The 19,854-nt window shown below is 38.0% G+C and overlaps 1 protein-coding gene across 12 annotated transcripts in view; it reads left to right on the top strand.

Moving 5' to 3' along the window:
• HTR1F (5-hydroxytryptamine receptor 1F) overlaps window positions 1–19,854 on the top strand; it is a 156,096-nt gene that overhangs the window by 106,555 nt on the left and 29,687 nt on the right. For 10 of the 12 annotated variants that reach the window (XM_038581178.1, XM_038581177.1, XM_038581173.1 and 7 more), the window contains 2 exons: window positions 6,180–6,266; window positions 7,038–7,211. The exons of 1 other annotated variant lie outside the window; for it this stretch is intronic. The gene's annotated coding sequence lies outside the window, so the exon portion shown is untranslated. Of the gene's footprint in view, window positions 1–6,179; window positions 6,267–7,037; window positions 7,212–13,836; window positions 13,932–19,854 lie in introns of those variants that run through there. One more of the 12 variants, XM_038581182.1, reaches the window with a different exon arrangement.

Raw genomic sequence — 19,854 nt, 5'->3', positions numbered from 1 at the left:
TCTCGTGTCTCTTGCTACTTTAGGGATCTTCTCTTTATCTTTGGAATTTGCAAGTTTCACTATTAAATTCGAGGTGTTTGACGGTTTTTATTGATTTTAGGGGGGGAACTCTCTATCTCCTGGATCTGAATGCCTGTTTCCCTTCCCAAGTTAGGGAAGTTCTCAGCTATGATTTGTTCAAATACAGTTTCTGGACCTCTGTCCCTTTCGGCGCCCTCGGGAACCCCAACTGAACGTATATTTTTCCTTCTGAGGTTGTCATTTATTTCCCTTAACCTATCCTCATGATCTTTTCATTGTTTGTCTCTTTTTTCCTCAGCTTCCTTCCTTGCCATCAACTTGTCTTCTATGTTGCTCACTCATTCTTCTACCTCTTTAATTCTCATCGTTTGGATTGCATCTCATTTAATTGATTTTTAATTTTGGCCTGATTAGATCTAAATTATGCAGTCATGAAGTCTCTTGAATCCTTTATGCTTTTTTCTAGAGCCTCCAGTAGCTTCATAATTGTGCTTCTGAATTGGCGTTCTGACATTGAATTGTAATCCAAAGTTTGTAACTCTGTGGGAGAGAGGACTGTTTCTGATTCTTTCTTTTGTGGTGAGTTTTTCCTTCTAGTTATTTTGCTCAGTGCAGGGTGGCCAAAAACAAGTTGTACTGGAAAGAGGAGAAAAAGAGAGAAAAAAGAAATAAAGGGGTGGGGGCCGAACAAACAGAAAAAAAAAAAAGACATGGGGGAGTATCCTCTGATTCTATATACTGTAAATCCCTTGACTTCCCCTGGAACTTTCCAGTGCTGCTTGGTCAATAACTTGCTTTTCCCCTGTCCTTCTAGGTGGTCTTCTGGGGGAGGGGCCTTCTGTGATGATTCTCAGGTGTGTGCCCCTGGAGGAGCTGCCCAGCCCCCTGCCAGGTGCACAGCTCAGTGGGAGCTGTTTATCCTGTGAGGCCCCTCTTCCCTGGGGCCTCACTCTGTCCCAGGCACAGGGTGACACCAGGAGGAACCACACCACGGGTGGAGGCCAGGTCTCTAGCCCTGGGGGCAGCTCTCGCAGTAACTATCGCTGTGTACTGCTTGGGATTGCCGGGTGGCAGGACAGTCCTCACCATCCTGGGCCCTCCCTGCCTCCGCCTTTCCTGGGGGAGTGAAGGATCACCTGCTGTGTCTCCTAGTGCCCTGGGATCTGGGGCCTGTTCTGCTGCAATAGCGCTCCGGGCGCGGCTCCCCAAGGCAGCAGGGCACCGCCCCCTCGGCCCGGAGCCCGCACCTGCCCCACCGGCTTCTCCCGAGGCCCCGCCGGCCGCGTGCTCCAGCCCTTCACTGAGATTTCCCGCAGCGTGGGGCGTGCTTTCTCCCCGGGGCACTTCCTCTATTAGTGACTCCGGGAAACTGGAGGCTTCACTGACCCTCCTGCCATTCGGCTCAATTTCCCTGCTAAGCGCCTTTCAGTCCAGGAAGAAACCGGTGTGGATTTTTTTAAAGTTCCTGCTTCTCTGGGGCTGGGCTCTCCGGTCCCGGAGCCTCTCGCCACCCCGCCTTAGCCCGGCCTCGTGGGGGCCTTCCCCCACTTGATTCTTTTTTTAAAAAAATATTTTATTTATTTATTAATGAAAGACAGAGGAGAGAGAAAGAGAGAGAGAGAGAGAGAGAGGGAGAAGCAGGCTCCATGCAGTGGCCTGACGTGGGACTCCATCCGGGACCCCAGGATCATGCCCTGGGCCGAAGGCGGGGGCTAAACCGCTGAGCCACCCAGGGATCCCCCCTTGATTCTTTTTTATTTTATTTTTTTTCCACCTTGTTAGAAGTGAAAACCCTTCTCTCTGTAGCGTTCCAGCTGTTCTCTCTTTAAATCTCAGGTCGAATTCATAGGTTTTCAGTATGATTTGAAAGTAATCTAGGTAAGTTGGTGGAGCCAGGTGAGTTGAGGCACCTACTCCTCTGCCATCTTACCACCATTTATATGTTTTGTGGATTGTTTCTCATACTGTGGCTTGTAATTTTACTCTGTAAGTATAAAGCCATTATCACAACTGGAGAAAATTAGCAATATATTTATATTCTTATCTAATATGCACAACAAATTTAAATCTCTCCAATTGTCAGATAAGTGCTATTTGCACCTTTAAAAAATTTTTTTGTAGTTCACTATCCAATGAGTTCAGGCATAGCATTTAACTGTTATTAGTTTTTTTTTTTCAAATAAACTTTTCATCTCTTGAAATACCTTCTATTTTTCACTCAAAGGAATTCTTGTATAGTGATCACTAACTGTGGATTAATTCAAGTTAATTGGATTAACTCAAATCTGGAATATTTTGAGTTGAGAAGGCAATTATGGTTATTCCTTCTAATTTTGATATTTTAATTTGTTAAATATTGTTATGTCTTTTAACACATGCACTGGTTTCTATGGACACCAGAAATAGTTATTCAACACATAAAATTAACTCAGTCTACCAGATGGTTACAGAAGTACAAAGTCAATTTTTTTTTTAGTACAAAGTCAATTTAAGGTAAGACTGTAAAGTACAAGGACTTTCAAAATTGATATTAGCACAGTGCTTTAGAACTTAAAATGTTCTTTGATATGTTATCTCATTTGAATCCTCAGTAGGGGATTTTAAAAATCTCTATTTTTTTAAAGGTTTTATTTATTTATTCATGAGAGAGAGAGAGAGAGAGGCAGAGACACAGGTAGAGAGAGAAGCAGGCTCCATGCAGGGAGCCTGATGTGGGACTCCATCCTAGGTCTCCCAGGATTATACCCCGGAGCCAAAAGTTGAGCTAAATTGCTGAGACATCCGGGCTGCCCTAAAAATCCCTATCTTAAACAAAAGAAGAAACTGAGCTTCAAGAGAGTTTTTTTTTTAAGATTTTATTTATTTATTCATGAGAGACACAGAGAGAAAGAGAGAGAGGTAGAGACACAGGGAGAAACAGGCTCCATGGAGGGAGCCCAACGTGGGACTCAATCCTGGGTCTCCAGGATCAGGCCCTGGGCTGAAGGCGGCGCTAAACCGCTGAGCCACCAGGGCTGCCTAGCTTCAAGAGAGTTAAAAGAATTACCAATATCTTACAGTTGGTAGGTGCATTGCGCTTGGCTTATAACATTATAAATACCTGCGGAATATTTAATTAAAGTGGGAAAATATAATACATTTTCTGACTGCAAAACCTTACTTTGGTAAGGGATTTGGTTTTATTTTTGGAAAATAACTTCTCACTACTTTTCCTTCATTTTATAATTAATTAAATTATTTATATTTCCACTGCTTTTATTTTCAAGATCTAGATTTACTGTTGGTATACCAATAAGACTTGGCTTTTCCTTATTGTTGCATTCATTGTAGCTACCAACATGGTCTGAATGGCAAATACCTTAACTATTGAACCTTGCTTTCAGGCATAGCTGATTTTTGTTAGCCTAATTTTCATTCCTAAAATCTAAATCCATCATGTCCCTGTTTACCTCTGGTCAACAAACTAATATAAAAAATAAGACATCTTATATTTCTGAACTCACACATTGCATTATTGCAATAAAAATGGATGTACCTTCACTACATTATTCCCGATAGAGCTGCTCTGGGGAGCTGTTAGACTGGGATGGTTCTTTTTCACTGCCCGCTTTCTTGGCACCTGGAAGTGATAAATACACAAAATGTGTATTTCCTTCTCCCTCTTCACAAGTCACGGTTTTCTGTTTCTTCTCCTGATGAACAGTGGTCTTGCCTATTATCTCACAGGAGGAAAAGATAAATGGGCAAATGAAGAACGAAAGGGCTAAAACCAAAGCACAAAGTGAGGAGAATCAAAACCCATGGAAGGCAGTTAATTTCAGCAGTGTTTTTAGTGGGGAGCAAGCTTACATATGCGCTATGGTAAACAGCAAGATTTATTTCCGGTATATGAATCTACTGTATAAGTGAGTTGTATCCGTCCAAGTGGAAATAGTCATTTTTAGTGATATAAGAAATCATTTAATCATGAAATTTAAAAAAGTATATAAATAAGTGATCCAAAGTCTTCTAAAATTATGATTTGGAACTGTTATAGCCATCCAAATAAAGCATATTCTATTTACAAATTTCACCATATAGCTGAAGAAAGCATTTATGTATTTTTCAATTAGAAGCAAATGAAGATTATCTAACTACAGATATGTGTATATACAATTTAAGACACAGAAAATGATTATACAAAATTATTTACTAAAGCACTAGAGGAGATTATTTACACATTGCATGAGTACCTCTGATGCAAAATTTAAAAAATCCTTTAAAATTAATGCACTGTAGAATTACCATCTGTAAAATTAACTGACATTAATGTGTATTCAAGTCATTGAGGGCTTATTTTCTCTGCACTGTTCCTGGTCTTATTTACTTTTGTATCTCCAGTATCCAGCACTATGATCCGCTTAGGTAGACATCAATAAATATCTGTTGCAAAATAAATGAATAAATGCAACAATTCAGTTGAAGTATTTGCAAATCCTGATTGGTATGTGTACAAATAGAAGGGAAAATCTGAATAAATTTGCACCATAAAGGCTCATATTCATTTTTTCTTTATTTTTTCAAAGAGCAAGTAGTTTTACAAAATATACTATTTGATATTTCCAAATGTAATATAGCATTTGGGGTTTCCAAATAGTCTAGAATACAAAGATTAATGATCAATGTTTCATAACAAGAGGCCCACAGAATAGGAGACATTTAAGTAAACTAATAATTAGAATATTATGAGTGTCTGATAGACCAAATGGGGGTGCTATGGGAACATATAAAAAAGATACATAGCTGAGACTGTGCTGAGAAATGGCAGACAGGAAAAATAATGTTCCAAGAAGTTTTGTCTATATACATATCCTAAGTTGATCTACTGTCTAAAGTAAAGTACCTGGTTTATCTAAAGTCCCTATTCAACTTAACAGTTACCACTCACTTGCAGAGAGTACCTTATAAGGGACTCATAGACATAAACGCCAAGGGTCAACTTCATGTTGAAAATCTATCAATAACCAACTTTATCCACTTAGGTACTCTCATTCCAGTAATGCCAAAGAAATATGAATATATGAATGTGATTATATTGCTGTGAAATGGACTCATATAAGCTCATGCCTTAAAATGTGAAATGAATATATCTTCTTTTTGAAAAAGCAAAGAGTAAATAATATTTTTCAAGTTAAAGTATTCATGACCTTGTAGAACTTGCATTACATATAAGTTAAGCCAGTATTATTACTTAATACCTTGCTTTGAGGCAGAGCTCCAAAAAAACCATAATTCTTAAGATAAATTATAATCTCCTCACATAAAAGAATATAAGTTATATCCAATCAATATACTTAAACAATAGGTGCTTTGTCATTTTCAATTTTGTTTTAGGCTGTTTTGCTGTCACCAACAAATTATGGTGTTCTCATATGTCATATTTTTTCCTTAATTTTAACGATTCCTCTGAACATCCAGCAGTAAATATCTATTAGTGAATTTTCTTCAAATAAGAAAGATAAGCTTACTTTGTCAGTGATAAGGAAAAGTTCAGGTGTGTATATATGTAGAATTATATTAAAAGCCAAGTATTGAACTATGGAGGATATCATGTGATATAGTAAATTAAAAACATAAGGAAAGGAATAATCAAAGATGGAAAAGGGGAAGCAAGAGAGAGTAGTAGTATTTCAACTTGTAAGAGTTCCAAGTTATAATAGGTGTCAACAGGATTTGAAATAAAAAAAGGATCATTTTAAGTTGTCAAGAAAAGAGAAAAAAGCATAATACTTGAGAGTGATGTCATTACGTATTTGGAGGATGAGTAGGGGTAGTAGATTTTAAGGGCTTAAAATAATTTTTTAAAAAGATTTACTTATTTATTTATTCGTGATAGACAGAGAGAGAGTGAGAGAGAGAGAGAGGCAGAGACAAAGACAGAGGGAGAAGCAGGCTTCATGCCAGGAATCTGACGCCCGACTCAATCCCGGGACTCCAGGATCGCGCCCTGGGCCAAAGGCAGGCACTAAGCCACTGAGCCACCCAGGGTTCCCCTAAAAGAATTTTTATATAGAGGTATAAAAGGAAGTGTAGAGAATTTCCAGGAAGAATCATGAAGGCTGCTTAGAGAAAGCTGAATAGGACATTCTTTTCTCATTTTCTTCTTTCTCTTACTGCAGGCCTGGATGACAGTGCAATAGCTGGAGCTGTGGTTGCTATCTTAGACCAAAGAGTAACGTTGAAGATAAAACCAAGAACTAAGGAAGGTAGAACAGAAAGATAAAGCTTGGATTTTTGGAGGCGCTGTGGTTCTACTCTATGGGCCCTAGATTTCAAGCTCAGCTTCTTTTATGTAAAAGAAAATTTAATTGTCATGTTTAAGGAAATATTTTTTTATTTATCTTTTACACCTGAACTTAACCATCTCACAGAGACTGATGCTCTATCTCTAGGGCTCTTAAATTTCTAGAGCATCAATAGTGAACTTCTAAAAGGAAAGACATAGGGAAACTACACTTTGATGATTTGATGATTTTTTTCTTTCACTGTTAGTGAAAGAAAAAATATATATATATGTGGTCTTGAAGAAAGATTGTATGTGAAGACAGACTGGTGATATTCTGAAGCACATGAGCTAGGTTACATGTGGCAACAAACACCACAATTTCAGTGACTTAAAATCAACATGGATGATTGGGTGCTCTTTTCCAGGTAGTCTCTCCATATCATACGATGTCTGCTTTGCACAGAAGGGAAAGAATGGGCTAGACAGTTGGGCACCAGTGTTTATTGCTGATGACACATAATCTCCCCTCACATTTCATTTGTCAGACCATGACTGACCTTAAGGGGTAGGAAAATATAGTCTTCATCATACCCAGAAGTAGAAGAGAAGTAGAGATTGGGATTAGCTATATCTACTACCCTATGAAAATGTAAAAGAATCTATGTGAAAACATTTAATGCACAATAAAAATGCTTTTACCTTTCAGTTACAAAATTTGCCTATAATTACAGCAGTGTCTCCTTATCTGCAGTTTTGCTTTCCACAGTTTCAGTTACCACAATTGACCACAGTCTTGAAGCAGATCATCCTTCTGATGTATCCCCAGAAGATCAGTAGTGGTCTAATGCTACATCATACCCATGCTAATCACCTCACTTCACCTCATCATGTAGGCATGTTACTATCTCACATCAGCATAAGAAAGGTGAGTATAGTACAATAAGATATTTTGAGAGACAGAAACCACATTCATGTAACTTTTATTACAGTATGTTGCTATAAGTTTTTCCATTTTATTTTTGTTGGCCTCTTACTGTACCTAATTTATAAAGTACACTTTATCATAGATGTGTATGTATGGGAAGAATTATAGCATATATAGGGTTTGGTACGATTTGTGTTTTCAGGCATCCACTGGGGGTCTTGCAATGTGTCCCCTACAGATATGGGGGGTTACTGTAATTAAATTTTTTAAGAAAGGTTTTCTGCCATAAAGAAAAAGATAAAAGATTTCCAGATAAGAATTTTTACAGGACTAATCTCTCTTGGCAGGTATAAGGCAATTTGAGGAATAACAAGTCTCTTTGCCTGAGAAGAAGATGAGCATTAAATTCTAAGGATTCACAGGGACCTATGTGTTTTGTTCTTTCATTCATTTAGCAGACATGGATTTGGCATCTTTAAGTACAGTTCACATAAGACTTATGGAAACTAGAGCATAGGGAAAAGGACACAGGGTATGAGAAGGGAAATGGACATAACTCTAAATATTTCTAGAATTCTCTCATAATTTCATTCAGAATATAGCAACTATATTACAGCCTTCAAATACATTTAAGCTATCCGATGCTTCTTGGAAACTAATTACATCATCATGACTAAAATATTGCAGTTCCCATTTGGGGAATTTTTAAAGTAATATTTAAATAAACAAATTAGAGTTCTCTGTGGATGGGATCCTGAGAAGACTTCCCTGACCAGATGATGCTAGTTAACTACATAAACATTTCAAACATTTCCTAGCAATAACACAACAATGTGGCTATTTTTCACAAAACACAAGATTCACTGGCATTTTAATCCAAGAGTCATCAATTTCATTCCTTTTGTTTCCTGAAAATGGTAGTTATTGAATTGCTCTAAGTAGCAGAATCTCTTATGACAGAATCAGAGCATCTTTTAAAAGAATAAATTGAGGGATCCCTGGGTGGTGCAGCGGTTTGGCGCCTGCCTTTGGCCCAGGGCACGATCCTGGAGACCCGGGATCGAATCCCACATCAGGCTCCCGGTGCATGAAGCCTGCTTCTCCCTCTGCCTATGTCTCTGCCTCTCTCTCTCTCTGTGACTATCATAAATAAATAAAATAAATAAAAGTTAAAAAAAATAAAGCTACTGGAGGCTCTAGAAAAAAGCATAAAGGATTCAAGAGACTTCATGACTGCATAATTTAGATCTAATCAGGCCAAAATTAAAAATCAATTAAATGATTTGCAATCCAAACGGGAGGTCCTAACGATGAGAATTAACAAGGTAGAAGAATGAGTGAGCAACATAGAAGACAAGTTGATGGCAAGGAAGGAATCTGAGGAAAAAAGAGACAATTAAAAGATCATGAGGATAGGTTAAGGGAAATAAATGACAGCCTCAGGAGGAAAAATCTACCTTCAATTGGGGTTCCCGAGGGCGCCGAAAGGGACAGAGGTCCAGAAACTGTATTTGAACAAATCATAGCTGAGAACTTCCCTAATCTGGGAGAGGAAACAGGCATTCAGATCCAGGAGATAGAGAGGTTGCCCCCTAAAATCAATAAAAACCGTTCAACACCTGAATTTAATAGTGAAACTTGCAAATTCCAAAGATAAAGAGAAAATCCTAAAAGCAGCAAGAGACACGAGATCCTTAACATTTATGGGGAGAAGTATCAGAATAACAACAGACCTCTCCACAGAGACCTGGCAGGCCAGAAAGGGCTGGCAGGATATATTCAGGGTCCTAAATAAGAAGAACATGCAACCAAGAATATTTTATCCAGCAAGGCTGTCATTCAGAATAGAAAGAGAGATAAAGAGCTTCCAAGATAGGCAGAAACTGAAAGAATATGTGACCACCAAACCAGCTCTGCAAGAAATATGAAGGAGAACTCTCAAAGAAAGAGGAAGCCTAAATAAATAATCCACAAGAACAGGGACTGAATAGGTAATATGATGACACTAAATTCATATCTTTCAATAGTAACTCTGAACGTGAATGGACTTAATGACCTGATCAAAAGGCGCAGGGTTTCAGACTGGATAAAAAAGCAAGACACATCTATTTGCTGTCTACAAGAGACTCATTTTAGTTGTAAGGACATCTACAGCCTGAAAATAAATGGTTGGAGAACCATTTACCATTCAAATGGTCCTCAAAAGAAAGCAGGGGTAGCCATCCTTACATCAGATAAATTAAAGTTTATCCCAAAGACTGTAGTAAGAGATGAAGAGGGACATTATATCATACTTAAAGGATCTATCCAACAAGAAGACCTAACAATCATGAATATATATGCCCCGAGTGTGGGAGCTGCCAAGTATATCAATCAATTAATTACCAAAGTTAAGACTTACTTAGATAATAACACACTTCTACTTGGTGGTTTGAACACAGCGCTTTATATAATCGACAGATCTTCTAAGCACATTTCCAAAGAAACAAGAGCTTTAAATGATACACTGGGCCAGATGGATTTCGCAGGTATCTACAGAACTTTACATCCAAACGCAACTGAATACACATTCTTCTCAAGTACACATGGGACTTTCTCTGGAATACACTACCTACTGGGTCAGAAATCAGGTCTCAACTGTTACCAAAAGATTGGGATTGTCCCCTGCATATTTTCAGACCATAATGCTTTGAAACTAGAACTAAATCACAAGAAGTTTTGGATTGACTCTCTTTGAGTGACAGTAAGACAGGGCATCTGCCAACTCAAGTTTTAAAGGATTTCAAACACATGTAGGTTAAGGACCATCCTGCTAAAAGATGAAAGGGTCAACCAGGAAATTAGAGAAGAATTAAAAAGATTCATGGAAACTAATGAGAATGAAGATACAACTGTTCAAAATCTTTGGGATACAGCAAAAGAAGTCCTGAGGGGGAAATACATCCCAAAACAAGCATCCATCCACAAATTGGAAAGAACTCAAATACAAAAGCTAACCTTCCACCTAAGGGTGCTGGAGAAACAGCAAATAGATCCTACACCTAGCAGAGGAAGAGAATTAATAAAGATTCAGCAGAACTCAATGAAATAGAGACCAGAAGAACTGTAGAACAGATCAACAAAACCAGGAGTTGGTTCTTTGAAAGAATTAATAAGCCAGGCTTATTAAAAAAATGAGAGAAAAGACTCAAATTAATAAAATCATGAATGAAAAAGGAGAGATCACCAACAATACCAAGGAAATAAAATGATCTTAAAAACATATTATGAGCAGCTATATGCCAATAAATTAGGCAATCTAGAAGAAATGGACACATTTCTGGAAAACCACAAACTATCAAAACTGGAACAGGAAGAAATAAAAAACCTTAACAGGCCGATAACCAGGGGGGTATTTGAAACAGTCATCAAAAACCTCCCAAGATACAAAAGTCCAGGGCCAGATGGCTTCCCAGGGGAATTCTATCAAACGTTTAGAGAAGAAACAATACCTATTTACTAAAGCTTTCCAAAAGATAGAAAGGGACGGAATACTTCCAAACTTGTTTTATGAGGCCAGCATCACTTTAATTCCAAAACCAGACAAAGACCCCACCAAAAAGGAGAATTATAGACCAATATCCCCGATGAACACAGATGCAAAAATTTTCAACAAGATACTAGCCAGTAGGATCCAACAATACATTAAGAAGATTATTCACCATGACCAAGTGGGATTTATCCCCGGGATGCAAGGCTGGTTCAACACTCGTAAAGCAATCAACGTGATAGACATATCAACAAGATAAAAAACGAGAATGATATCCTTTCAATAGATAGAGAGAAAGCATTTGACAAAATACAGCATCCATTCCTGATCAAAACTCTTCAGAGTGTAGGGATAGAGGGAATATTCTTCAGCATCTTAAAAGCCATCTACAAAAATCCCATAGCAAATATCATTCTTCATGGGGAAACACTGGGAGCCTTCCCCTAAGTTCAGGAACACGACAGGGATGTCCACTCTCACCACTGCTATTCAACATAGTACTGGAAGTCCTAGCCTCAGCAATCGGGCAACAAAAAGAAATCAAAGGCATTCAAATTGGCAAAGAAGAAGTCAAACTCTCCCTCTTCGCCGATGACGTGATACTGTACATAGAAGACACAAAAGACTCCACCCCAAGATTGCTAGAACTCATACAGTAATTCGGCAGTGCGGCAGGGTACAAAATCAGTGCCCAGAAATCAGTGGCATTTCTATACACTCACAATGAGACTGAAGAAAGAGAAATTAAGGAGGCAACCCCATTTACAATTGCACCCAAAAGCATATGATACCTAGGAATAAACCTAACCAAAGAGGGAAAGGATCTATACCCTAAAAACTACAGAACACTTCTGAAAGAAATTGAGGAAGACACAAAGAGATGGAAAAATATTCCATGCTCATGGATTGGAAGAATTAATAGTGTGAAAATGTCAATGCTACCCAGAGCAATTTACACATTTAATGCAATCACTGTCAAAATACCATGGACTTTCTTCAGAGTTGGAACAAATCATCTTAAAATTTGTGTGCAATCAGAAAAGACCCTGAAGGCCAGGGGAATATTGAAAAAGAAAACCAGTGCCAGGGGCATCACAATCCCAGATTTCAAGTTGTACTACAAAGCTGTGATCATCAAGACAGTATGGTACTGGCACAAAAACAGACACATAGATCAATGGAACAGAATCCAGAAGTGGACCTTTATGGTTAACTAATATTCAACAAAGCAGGAAATACTATCCACTGGAAAAAAGAGAGTCTCTTCAATTAATGGTGGTGGGAGAATTGGACATCCTCATGCAGAAGAATGAAACTAGACCATTCTCTTACACCATACACAAAGATAAACTCAAAATGCATAAAAGATCTAAATGTGAGACAAGATTCCATCAAAATCCTAGAGGAGAACTCAGGCAACACCATTTTTGAACTTGGCCACAGCAACCTCTTGCAAGACACATCTACAAAGGCAAGAGAAACAAAAGCAAAAATGAATTATTGGGACTTCATCAAGATAAAAAGCTTCTGCACAGCAAAGGATACAGTCAACAAAACTCAAAGACAACCTACAGAATGGGAGAAGATATTTGCAAATGACCTATCAGATAAAGGGCTAGTTTCCAAGATCTATAAAGAACTTATTAAACTCAACACCAAAGAAACAAACAATCCAATCATGAAATGGGCAAAAGACATGAAGAGAAATCTCACAGAGGAAGACATAGACATGGCCAACACGCACATGAGAAAATTCTCTGCATCACTTGCCATCAGGGAAATACAAATCAAAACCACAATGAGATCCCACCTCACACCAGTGAGAATGGGGAAAATTAACAAGACAAGAAACAGCAAATGTTGCAGAGGAAGTGGAGAAAGGGGAACCCTCTTGCACTGTTGGTGGGAATGTGAACTGGTGCAGCCACTCTGGAGAACTGTGCAGAGGTTCTTCAAAGAGTTAAACTAGAACTGCCCTATGACCCAGCAATTGCAGTGCTGGGGATTTACCCCAAATATACAGATGCAGTGATTCGGCTGGACATCTGTCCCCCAGTGTATATAGCAGTAATGTCCACAATAGCAAAACTGTGGAAGGAGCCTCAGTGTCCATAGAAAGATGAATGGATAAAGTAGATGTGGTATATATACAATGGAATATTACTCAGCCATTAGAAACGACAAAGAACCACCATTTTCTTCAACATGGATGGAACTAGGGGGTACCATGCTGAGTGAAGTAAGTCAGAGAAGGACAAACATATGGTCTCATTCATTTGGGGAATATAAAAAATAGTGAAAGGGAATAAAGGGGAAGGAGAGAAAATGAGTGAAAATATCAGTGAGGGTGACAAAACATGAGAGACACCTAACTCTGGGAAATGAACAAGGGGTGGTGGAAGGGGAGGTGAGCAGAGGGTGGGGTGACTGGGTGAAGGGCACCGATGAGGGCACTTGACGGGATGAACACTGGGTGTTATGCTGTATGTTGGCTAATCGAACTCCAATAAAAAAAATACACACAAAAAAACATATAAATGGTAAAATATTTGTATCCAGAATATAGAAATAGCATAGTAACCATAACAAAAAATGAATGGAAGTTGAGATAATATGAGGAGTGTAACAAAGAAGCTAACTTTTGAGATCTTTCATTTGCCAAACAATGCTATGCCATGTTGTAGCAGAAACTGTTGGTGCTCCACCTGGATCCCCTCAGATCTCTAATGTTTTTTCCGTGAAATAACACCCTCGATCCTCTACCTGCAGCATCCCTTGAGCGGAGGACTCCCCTTGAGCTCCTGGCATTGCTCTGTCCCCTGTGTAGAGAGCTAGAAGTACCTGCGAGTTTATGGCCCCATTCCCCATACCCCAAAGTGAAAGCCAGTGACTGGTGCCCGGACATGCAACCTGTGCCTTGATCAGGACAACTCTGAGGTGATATGTACACCCCAGCTTGTGAAATCAGGCTGAGGCTACCCTCAGTGAGTAGACTTTGCATTTTGGCTTCTTTCCCCAAGTCTCTTGTTGGTTTCTCCCAGGATATAACCTCCTCAGTAATCTCTTGCACAAAAATCTTCATCTCAGGGTCTGTTTCTGAGAAATCCAGTAAAAGACAAAGACTGATCAGAGAATAGAAGAAAAATATGTGATATTTCTAACCAAATGATGCAGCAAAACTTCTGAAAATAGTAAGTTATAAAACATAAGAGTTAGAGTGAATTACACAGCACAAAAATAAATAATTTAAAGTTGATTTATGCATGAAGTCATGGAACATAACAACTGAAATAAGTTTTGTTTATGGTTCAGAGCAGCTGATCCTCTTAATAATGAACTTGTTTTATGACCCACTAGAAAATACGTAAGTCCATTTGTTTGACTGATATAGATACTCATTTTATCTCAAAATCACAATGTTGATTATAGGAAATTTAGCTCTTCTTTCCCTTTATCTGTGGCCTCCATACTTTTTGTAATAAAAGTATCTTAAATAACAAGAAAAAATACTTCATAAAACTGTAGTGGTGTCTGGGTGGCACAGTTGGTTGTCTGCCTTAGGCTCAGGTCATGACCTGGGTTCGAACCACACGTCCAGCTCCCTATTCAGTGGGGAGCCTGCTTCTCCCCCTGTCCCTCTCCCTGCTATGCTCTTTTTCTCTGTCAAATAAATAAATAAAATCCTTTTAAAAAATGATAAAATATTATTTCACAAAGTTAATGGAACCTTAATTTATTCATATTTGAGAAAATGCTGGCATATATTCATATAAACTCTTAAGTGTTGGCACTTGTGTAGTATTTGAATAAAAACCAAGAAGGAGCTTGGCAAAGGAGAATTCAGTATAGAATTGGGGCAAAAGTTATCCTAAATTGACAGAATCTAGTTGACTGAAGTCCTGAGGGCCAGCAAGGGTCAGCAGCATCAGTTCTCTGGCTTCAGCTAGTCTGGTGTTTAAGTGCTTAAAGGGGATTGAATCCTGCAAAGATGACTCAAGAATGTGTGCTAGGTCAATCTCTACTTTTGAAATAGCACCGAGTCTCACTATTGATGTAGTTAAGCTATTTCTTGGCCTGATAGAGATTGCTAGTTTTCACATCCCTTTGTTTCCTTAAAATCCTTAGCTACTGAATTTTTTGCATTTCTTTATAATTCCAATGCCTCTAGTAAGTTCTGCAAGAAATTTTCTTGGGCAGATAGAGCCAGTGGGTATAGACCATGAAGATAACTGGGGCCTTAAAAATGGTTTTTCTTGTGTCCTGGAAGCTATGTTTCTTTTTTGGGGGGGACCCCTAACTACTCTTAGAGAAATGCTTACTTACCTTTACCAGTTTATTAAAAATATAACAATACAAAGATGAAGAAATACCACAGGCAAGGTCTGGGAAGGTCTTAGGTCAGGAACTTCTGTCCCTGTGGAATTAGGGTGTGCCACCTCTGGTATGGATGTGTTCACCAGCCTGGAAACTCACCATAGGGTCTCTATACTACTGAGGTTTTTATGGAGGCTTCTTCACATAGACATAATTAATTATTAACTTCATTTCTAGCCTCCTCCCTTCTGTGGAGGATGAGGGGTGGAACTCAAAGAGCCAAGTTCCTAATCAGGGCTTGGTCTTTCTGGTGACCAGCCCTCATCCAGGAACCCACCCAGTTACCTCAATAGAACAAAAGATGCTCCTAGGACTTAGGAATTTACAAGAGTCTTAGGAGCCCTGTGTCAGGAACTGGGGCAGAGACCAATATAAATATTCTCTAGTATCTCATAGTGTTCTTCAAGAAATTTGTCTATTGTATCTAAGGTGTCTAATTTGTTGGCATTATTATTCCTAATATTCTCTTAATTATCCTTTCAATATCTGTACGATTTGTATGGAAAACTTTTCTTTCAGTTCTGATATTGCTAATTTGGATTTAATCTTTTATTTTTCTTAATTAATCCAGAATTTCATCACTTGTTATCTTTTCAAAAAATCATTTTTGACTGTTAATTTTCTTTATTTTTATCTTTTTTTATGTCATTGATTTCTGCTCTTTATTATTTCCTTTTGTCCAATACTTGGATTAAGTTTGCTCTTCTTTTTCTAGTTTATTGAGTTGTAGTCCTTTTTTCCCAAGCTTTCATTTAAATTCCAGTTAGGTAACATACAGTGTAATATTAACTTCACTAGAATTTAGTGTTTCATCACTTAGATACAATACCCAGTGTTCATCATGAGTGCCTCCTTAATCCCCCTCACCTATTTCACCCATTCCCCTGCCCGGCTCCTCTCCACTAACCCTCAGTTTTCTCTCTATAGTTAAGAGTCTGATTTCTGGTTTGCCTCTCTCTTCCCCCCTCACCACCACCCCCTAAGCAAAGTAAGTCAGAGAAAGACAAATACTACATGATTTCACTCATATGTGAAATTTGAGTTGCAGTCTTAAGTCATTGATTTCTAATACAGGCAATAAGATTTAAATTTTCCTCTAAGAACTATTTAATTGTCTCCTGAAATTTTTATATATAGTATTTTTATTATCATTCATTTCAAAATATTTATACTTCCCTTACAATTCCTTATCTGACCCATGGATTATTTAGAAATGTGTTGTTCAATTTCCAAATACTTAGGGTTTTTACTAAATATCTCATGTATACTTCACAGTTGTCAGGTGTTCTGTAAATATAAATTAGACCATGGTAGAAGATTGTGTTGTTTAGATTTTCTATGTTCTTACTTTTTCTTTCTGTTTCTTTCTTTCTCTCTCTCTCTCTCTCTTTTGATTTAAATGTTTTATCATTTCCTGAGAGAAGTGTTTGTAAGTTTTTTGTATTTTTTAAGATTTATTTATTTTAGAGAGGGGGCAGTGAGTGAGCAGGGGGAAGAGGCAAAGGGAAGGGAGAGAGAGAATCTCAAGCAGACTCCCCACTGAGTGCAGAGTTTGAGGCCGGGCTCCATCTTATGTCCCTGAGATCATGACCTGAGCTGAAACCAAGAGTCCCCCACAACCAACTGAGCCACCCAAGTGCCCCAGTTTTGAGGTTTTCTAACTTTGACTATGTTGTCTATTTCTCTCTTTACACCTATAATTCTGTGTGCCTTTGAGCACACAGAATCCCCAAATAGGGTTATTGGGGACCCCTGGGTAGCTCAGCGGTTAAGCATCTGCCTTTGGCCCAGGTATAATCCTGGGGTCCTGGGATCGAGTCCCACATCAGGCTCCCTGCATGGAGCCTGCTTCTCCCTCTGCCTGTGTCTCTGCCACTCTCTCTGTGTCTCTTGTGAACAAATAAATAAAATCTTAAAAAAAAATAAAAAGAAAATACTACAGTAATAGTAATGATAATAACAACGAGTATTTATTGAAAAGACAAAAAGCTCAAATTGCCAAGCTGTGGCACTGAATCAGTATAGGAAGCATGGGAAAATTCAGAGATAATAACGCTGGCAAGTCTATGGTGCACTGATTGCATTATAGTCATGAGCTCAGGTAACCTTTCCAACAAAACAAAGATTTAGGAACTATTACTATCCCAACTATATAGATGGGGGAATTGAATTTAAAGAGCAGTTTTGAACTCAGATTTTGGCTATAGAGCCTATAGTCCTAACCACTGTATGTTCTTGCCTTCCTCAACTTGAGCTTGAGTGACTGAAAGATTGATTATGTCAAATAACATAGATGTATAATTCAAGCCAGTTAATAGTTTTGGGTGGTTGTCAAAGTCAAGAGTTTGTATTTAGACATATGTAATCTGGGTTGCATACAAAGAGAAAGGCAGAGGCATAGGAAGAGGGAGAAGCAGGCTCCATGCAGGGAGCCTGACATGGGACTCAATCCCGGGTCTCCAGAATCATGCCCTGGGCCAAAGGTGGCACTAAACCACTGAGCCACCTGGGCTGCCCAGCATTTTCTTATAAATTAAAATTATACTATACTAGAATAAATCTAATAAAGTCTTCTTCAATTTTCTTCAGCTTTGCAAATTAGAAAAAAATTAATATCGAAAATTAAAGAATTTGAAAATGTTTCAGTTACAGCGAGAAAGTGGTAGTTTGCCTAAATTCATTCTATGAGACTTCAGACAATGTTAGTATGAGAGACACAAATGTGAGATGTAAAAAGTGCATTAGCAAAAGCATTTAAGACATTGCTATGGGGATATTTCATGCTGTTTTGATAATGGGATTTTCTTAGTACGATAATTAAATTTACACTGAGATGTGATGTGAGACCACCATGGTTTAGGGAGGATTATGAGTTTTACAGATTAAATAGAAATGACTCAGTAACCTAACTAATGAAATAAGTACATATTTTGCACCACAGTACCCCAACTGAATATAAATATCATTTAAATAAGAAAAGATACCAAGTTGCAACTTGCTCGTTTTCCATCTGAAAAAATTGGCTGGGCAGCTATTTTTTTTAAAAAAAATGAGTTTGTTAAACAAAAAGTAACATTGATGTATTTCCTTTATTTCTTTATGAAAGTACTTATAAGTTCATCTTGGTCACCTAAAAACAGTGATTCTCAAGGCCTGCCTGCACATAACAATTACCTAGATAGTGTTTTAAAATCCAAGTGCCACACCCCAGATCAATTAAATCAGGATTTCTGGGACTGAGACATAGGCATCAAGATTTTTAAAAGTCCCCAGGTGATTTCAAAATGGCAGCCAGCAAATTAACAGCTGCCTTTTCAGTACCTTATGAGCCTTCTTTTACCCTTGTGAGTGGTTACTGATCTGCAATTTGGAAAATATCCTAGATGAATCACAAAAAGAAGTAGTCATTGTAAATTACCAAAAAATAGTAGCTGTCAAGGTGATTAATTTAAAAAAGAAGAAGAGAACAGCTGCTTTAAGTGGTAATTATCAAAACTGAAGTAGTCTGGATAATTCTTGGGAAAGCAAAAGTCAAAAGAAATTGACTTTAAGTGGATTTCTATGAATAAGGAAAGAGTACATGTTTGATGCATAAAGGACTTGTATCAAATTCCAGTTGTGCCACCTTAACTGTAAATAAGACAAATCACTAGACTTCTGAGCCTCCATTTCTTCATCTATGAAAGAGTCTCTTGTTTTCTTATGGGGATTTTATGAAAATAGGCACCTTGGATTCTTGTACTATAGTGGATACTCAACAAAGGTGATTTCCAATTTTTCTTTTATTCCACACCTGTGCCCTCCCTATATTCTATTCCCTGTTACTTGTTAATTGAGTATATTCAATTTAAACTAACCCACCAATGATCAGAGTGGGCCATTTGAAATCTGTCCCTTAGATGCAGCCTGACTGATAACTATGGGAGACTGGTTTCTGATGGCCATCTCTAATATTCAAGCCACCTATGCCACCTATGATCTGGAAATCAGATGAAAACCAGCTGAGACTTTCTTCAGAATTCCCAAAGTGTGTTCTTAGAACTCTAATGTCTCACAAAATGTACTTGGTGTACCACACACACACAAAACGTTTATAATAAAAATTTTAAAAAGCTAAGGAAGCAATATACTGTGGTCCCCTCTTACAGCTGCCCAACAAAACGTAGCATACTAAAGCTTCAGAGAAGTTCTATAGTAGAGATATGCTTTTAACCCATAATATCCTAAATTTGTTGACTACCCTCCCTGCAGAAGCATCAAATAACTAAAGCTGTTATTTATAAAGCCAAGTCCAAGGAGCACAACCTGAGAAATACTGCTTAATAAAAATTATTGATGACTAGTCAAAAGCCAGAAAACTCATTTTAACTTGCTCCCTCATGTCATTAGAGAATAGCCCATCCCCAGCCAACTCCAATGAAGGGACAAAGTCTAAAAGCTGTGGGGGAAGTTTTAAAGTAGATTCTGAGATGAAATGTTAAAGTAGAGATTCAGTTAGAGTTAAAGTGTAATCAAGACTGTGGCTACTTGTGCTATTGAATTTTTCTTATGACTTTAAAGTATCACAGGTAAATATAGGATCTAGTGTGTTACACAGCGTGACAACTCCTATATGGCAAAAATTATACAACTGAATTCACTGTTTTCTCATTTTGAATCTAAAAATAAATACAAAACACAGTGTAAAAGAGAGGAGATAGGATCTAAAAAGGAATGGAATGTTTACACAAATCCTACCAA

The sequence above is a fragment of the Canis lupus genome, chromosome 31 (assembly GCF_011100685.1).
Source record: "Canis lupus familiaris isolate Mischka breed German Shepherd chromosome 31, alternate assembly UU_Cfam_GSD_1.0, whole genome shotgun sequence".
NCBI lineage: Eukaryota > Metazoa > Chordata > Mammalia > Carnivora > Canidae > Canis > Canis lupus.
This window is presented reverse-complemented; position numbering and strand designations above follow the sequence as displayed.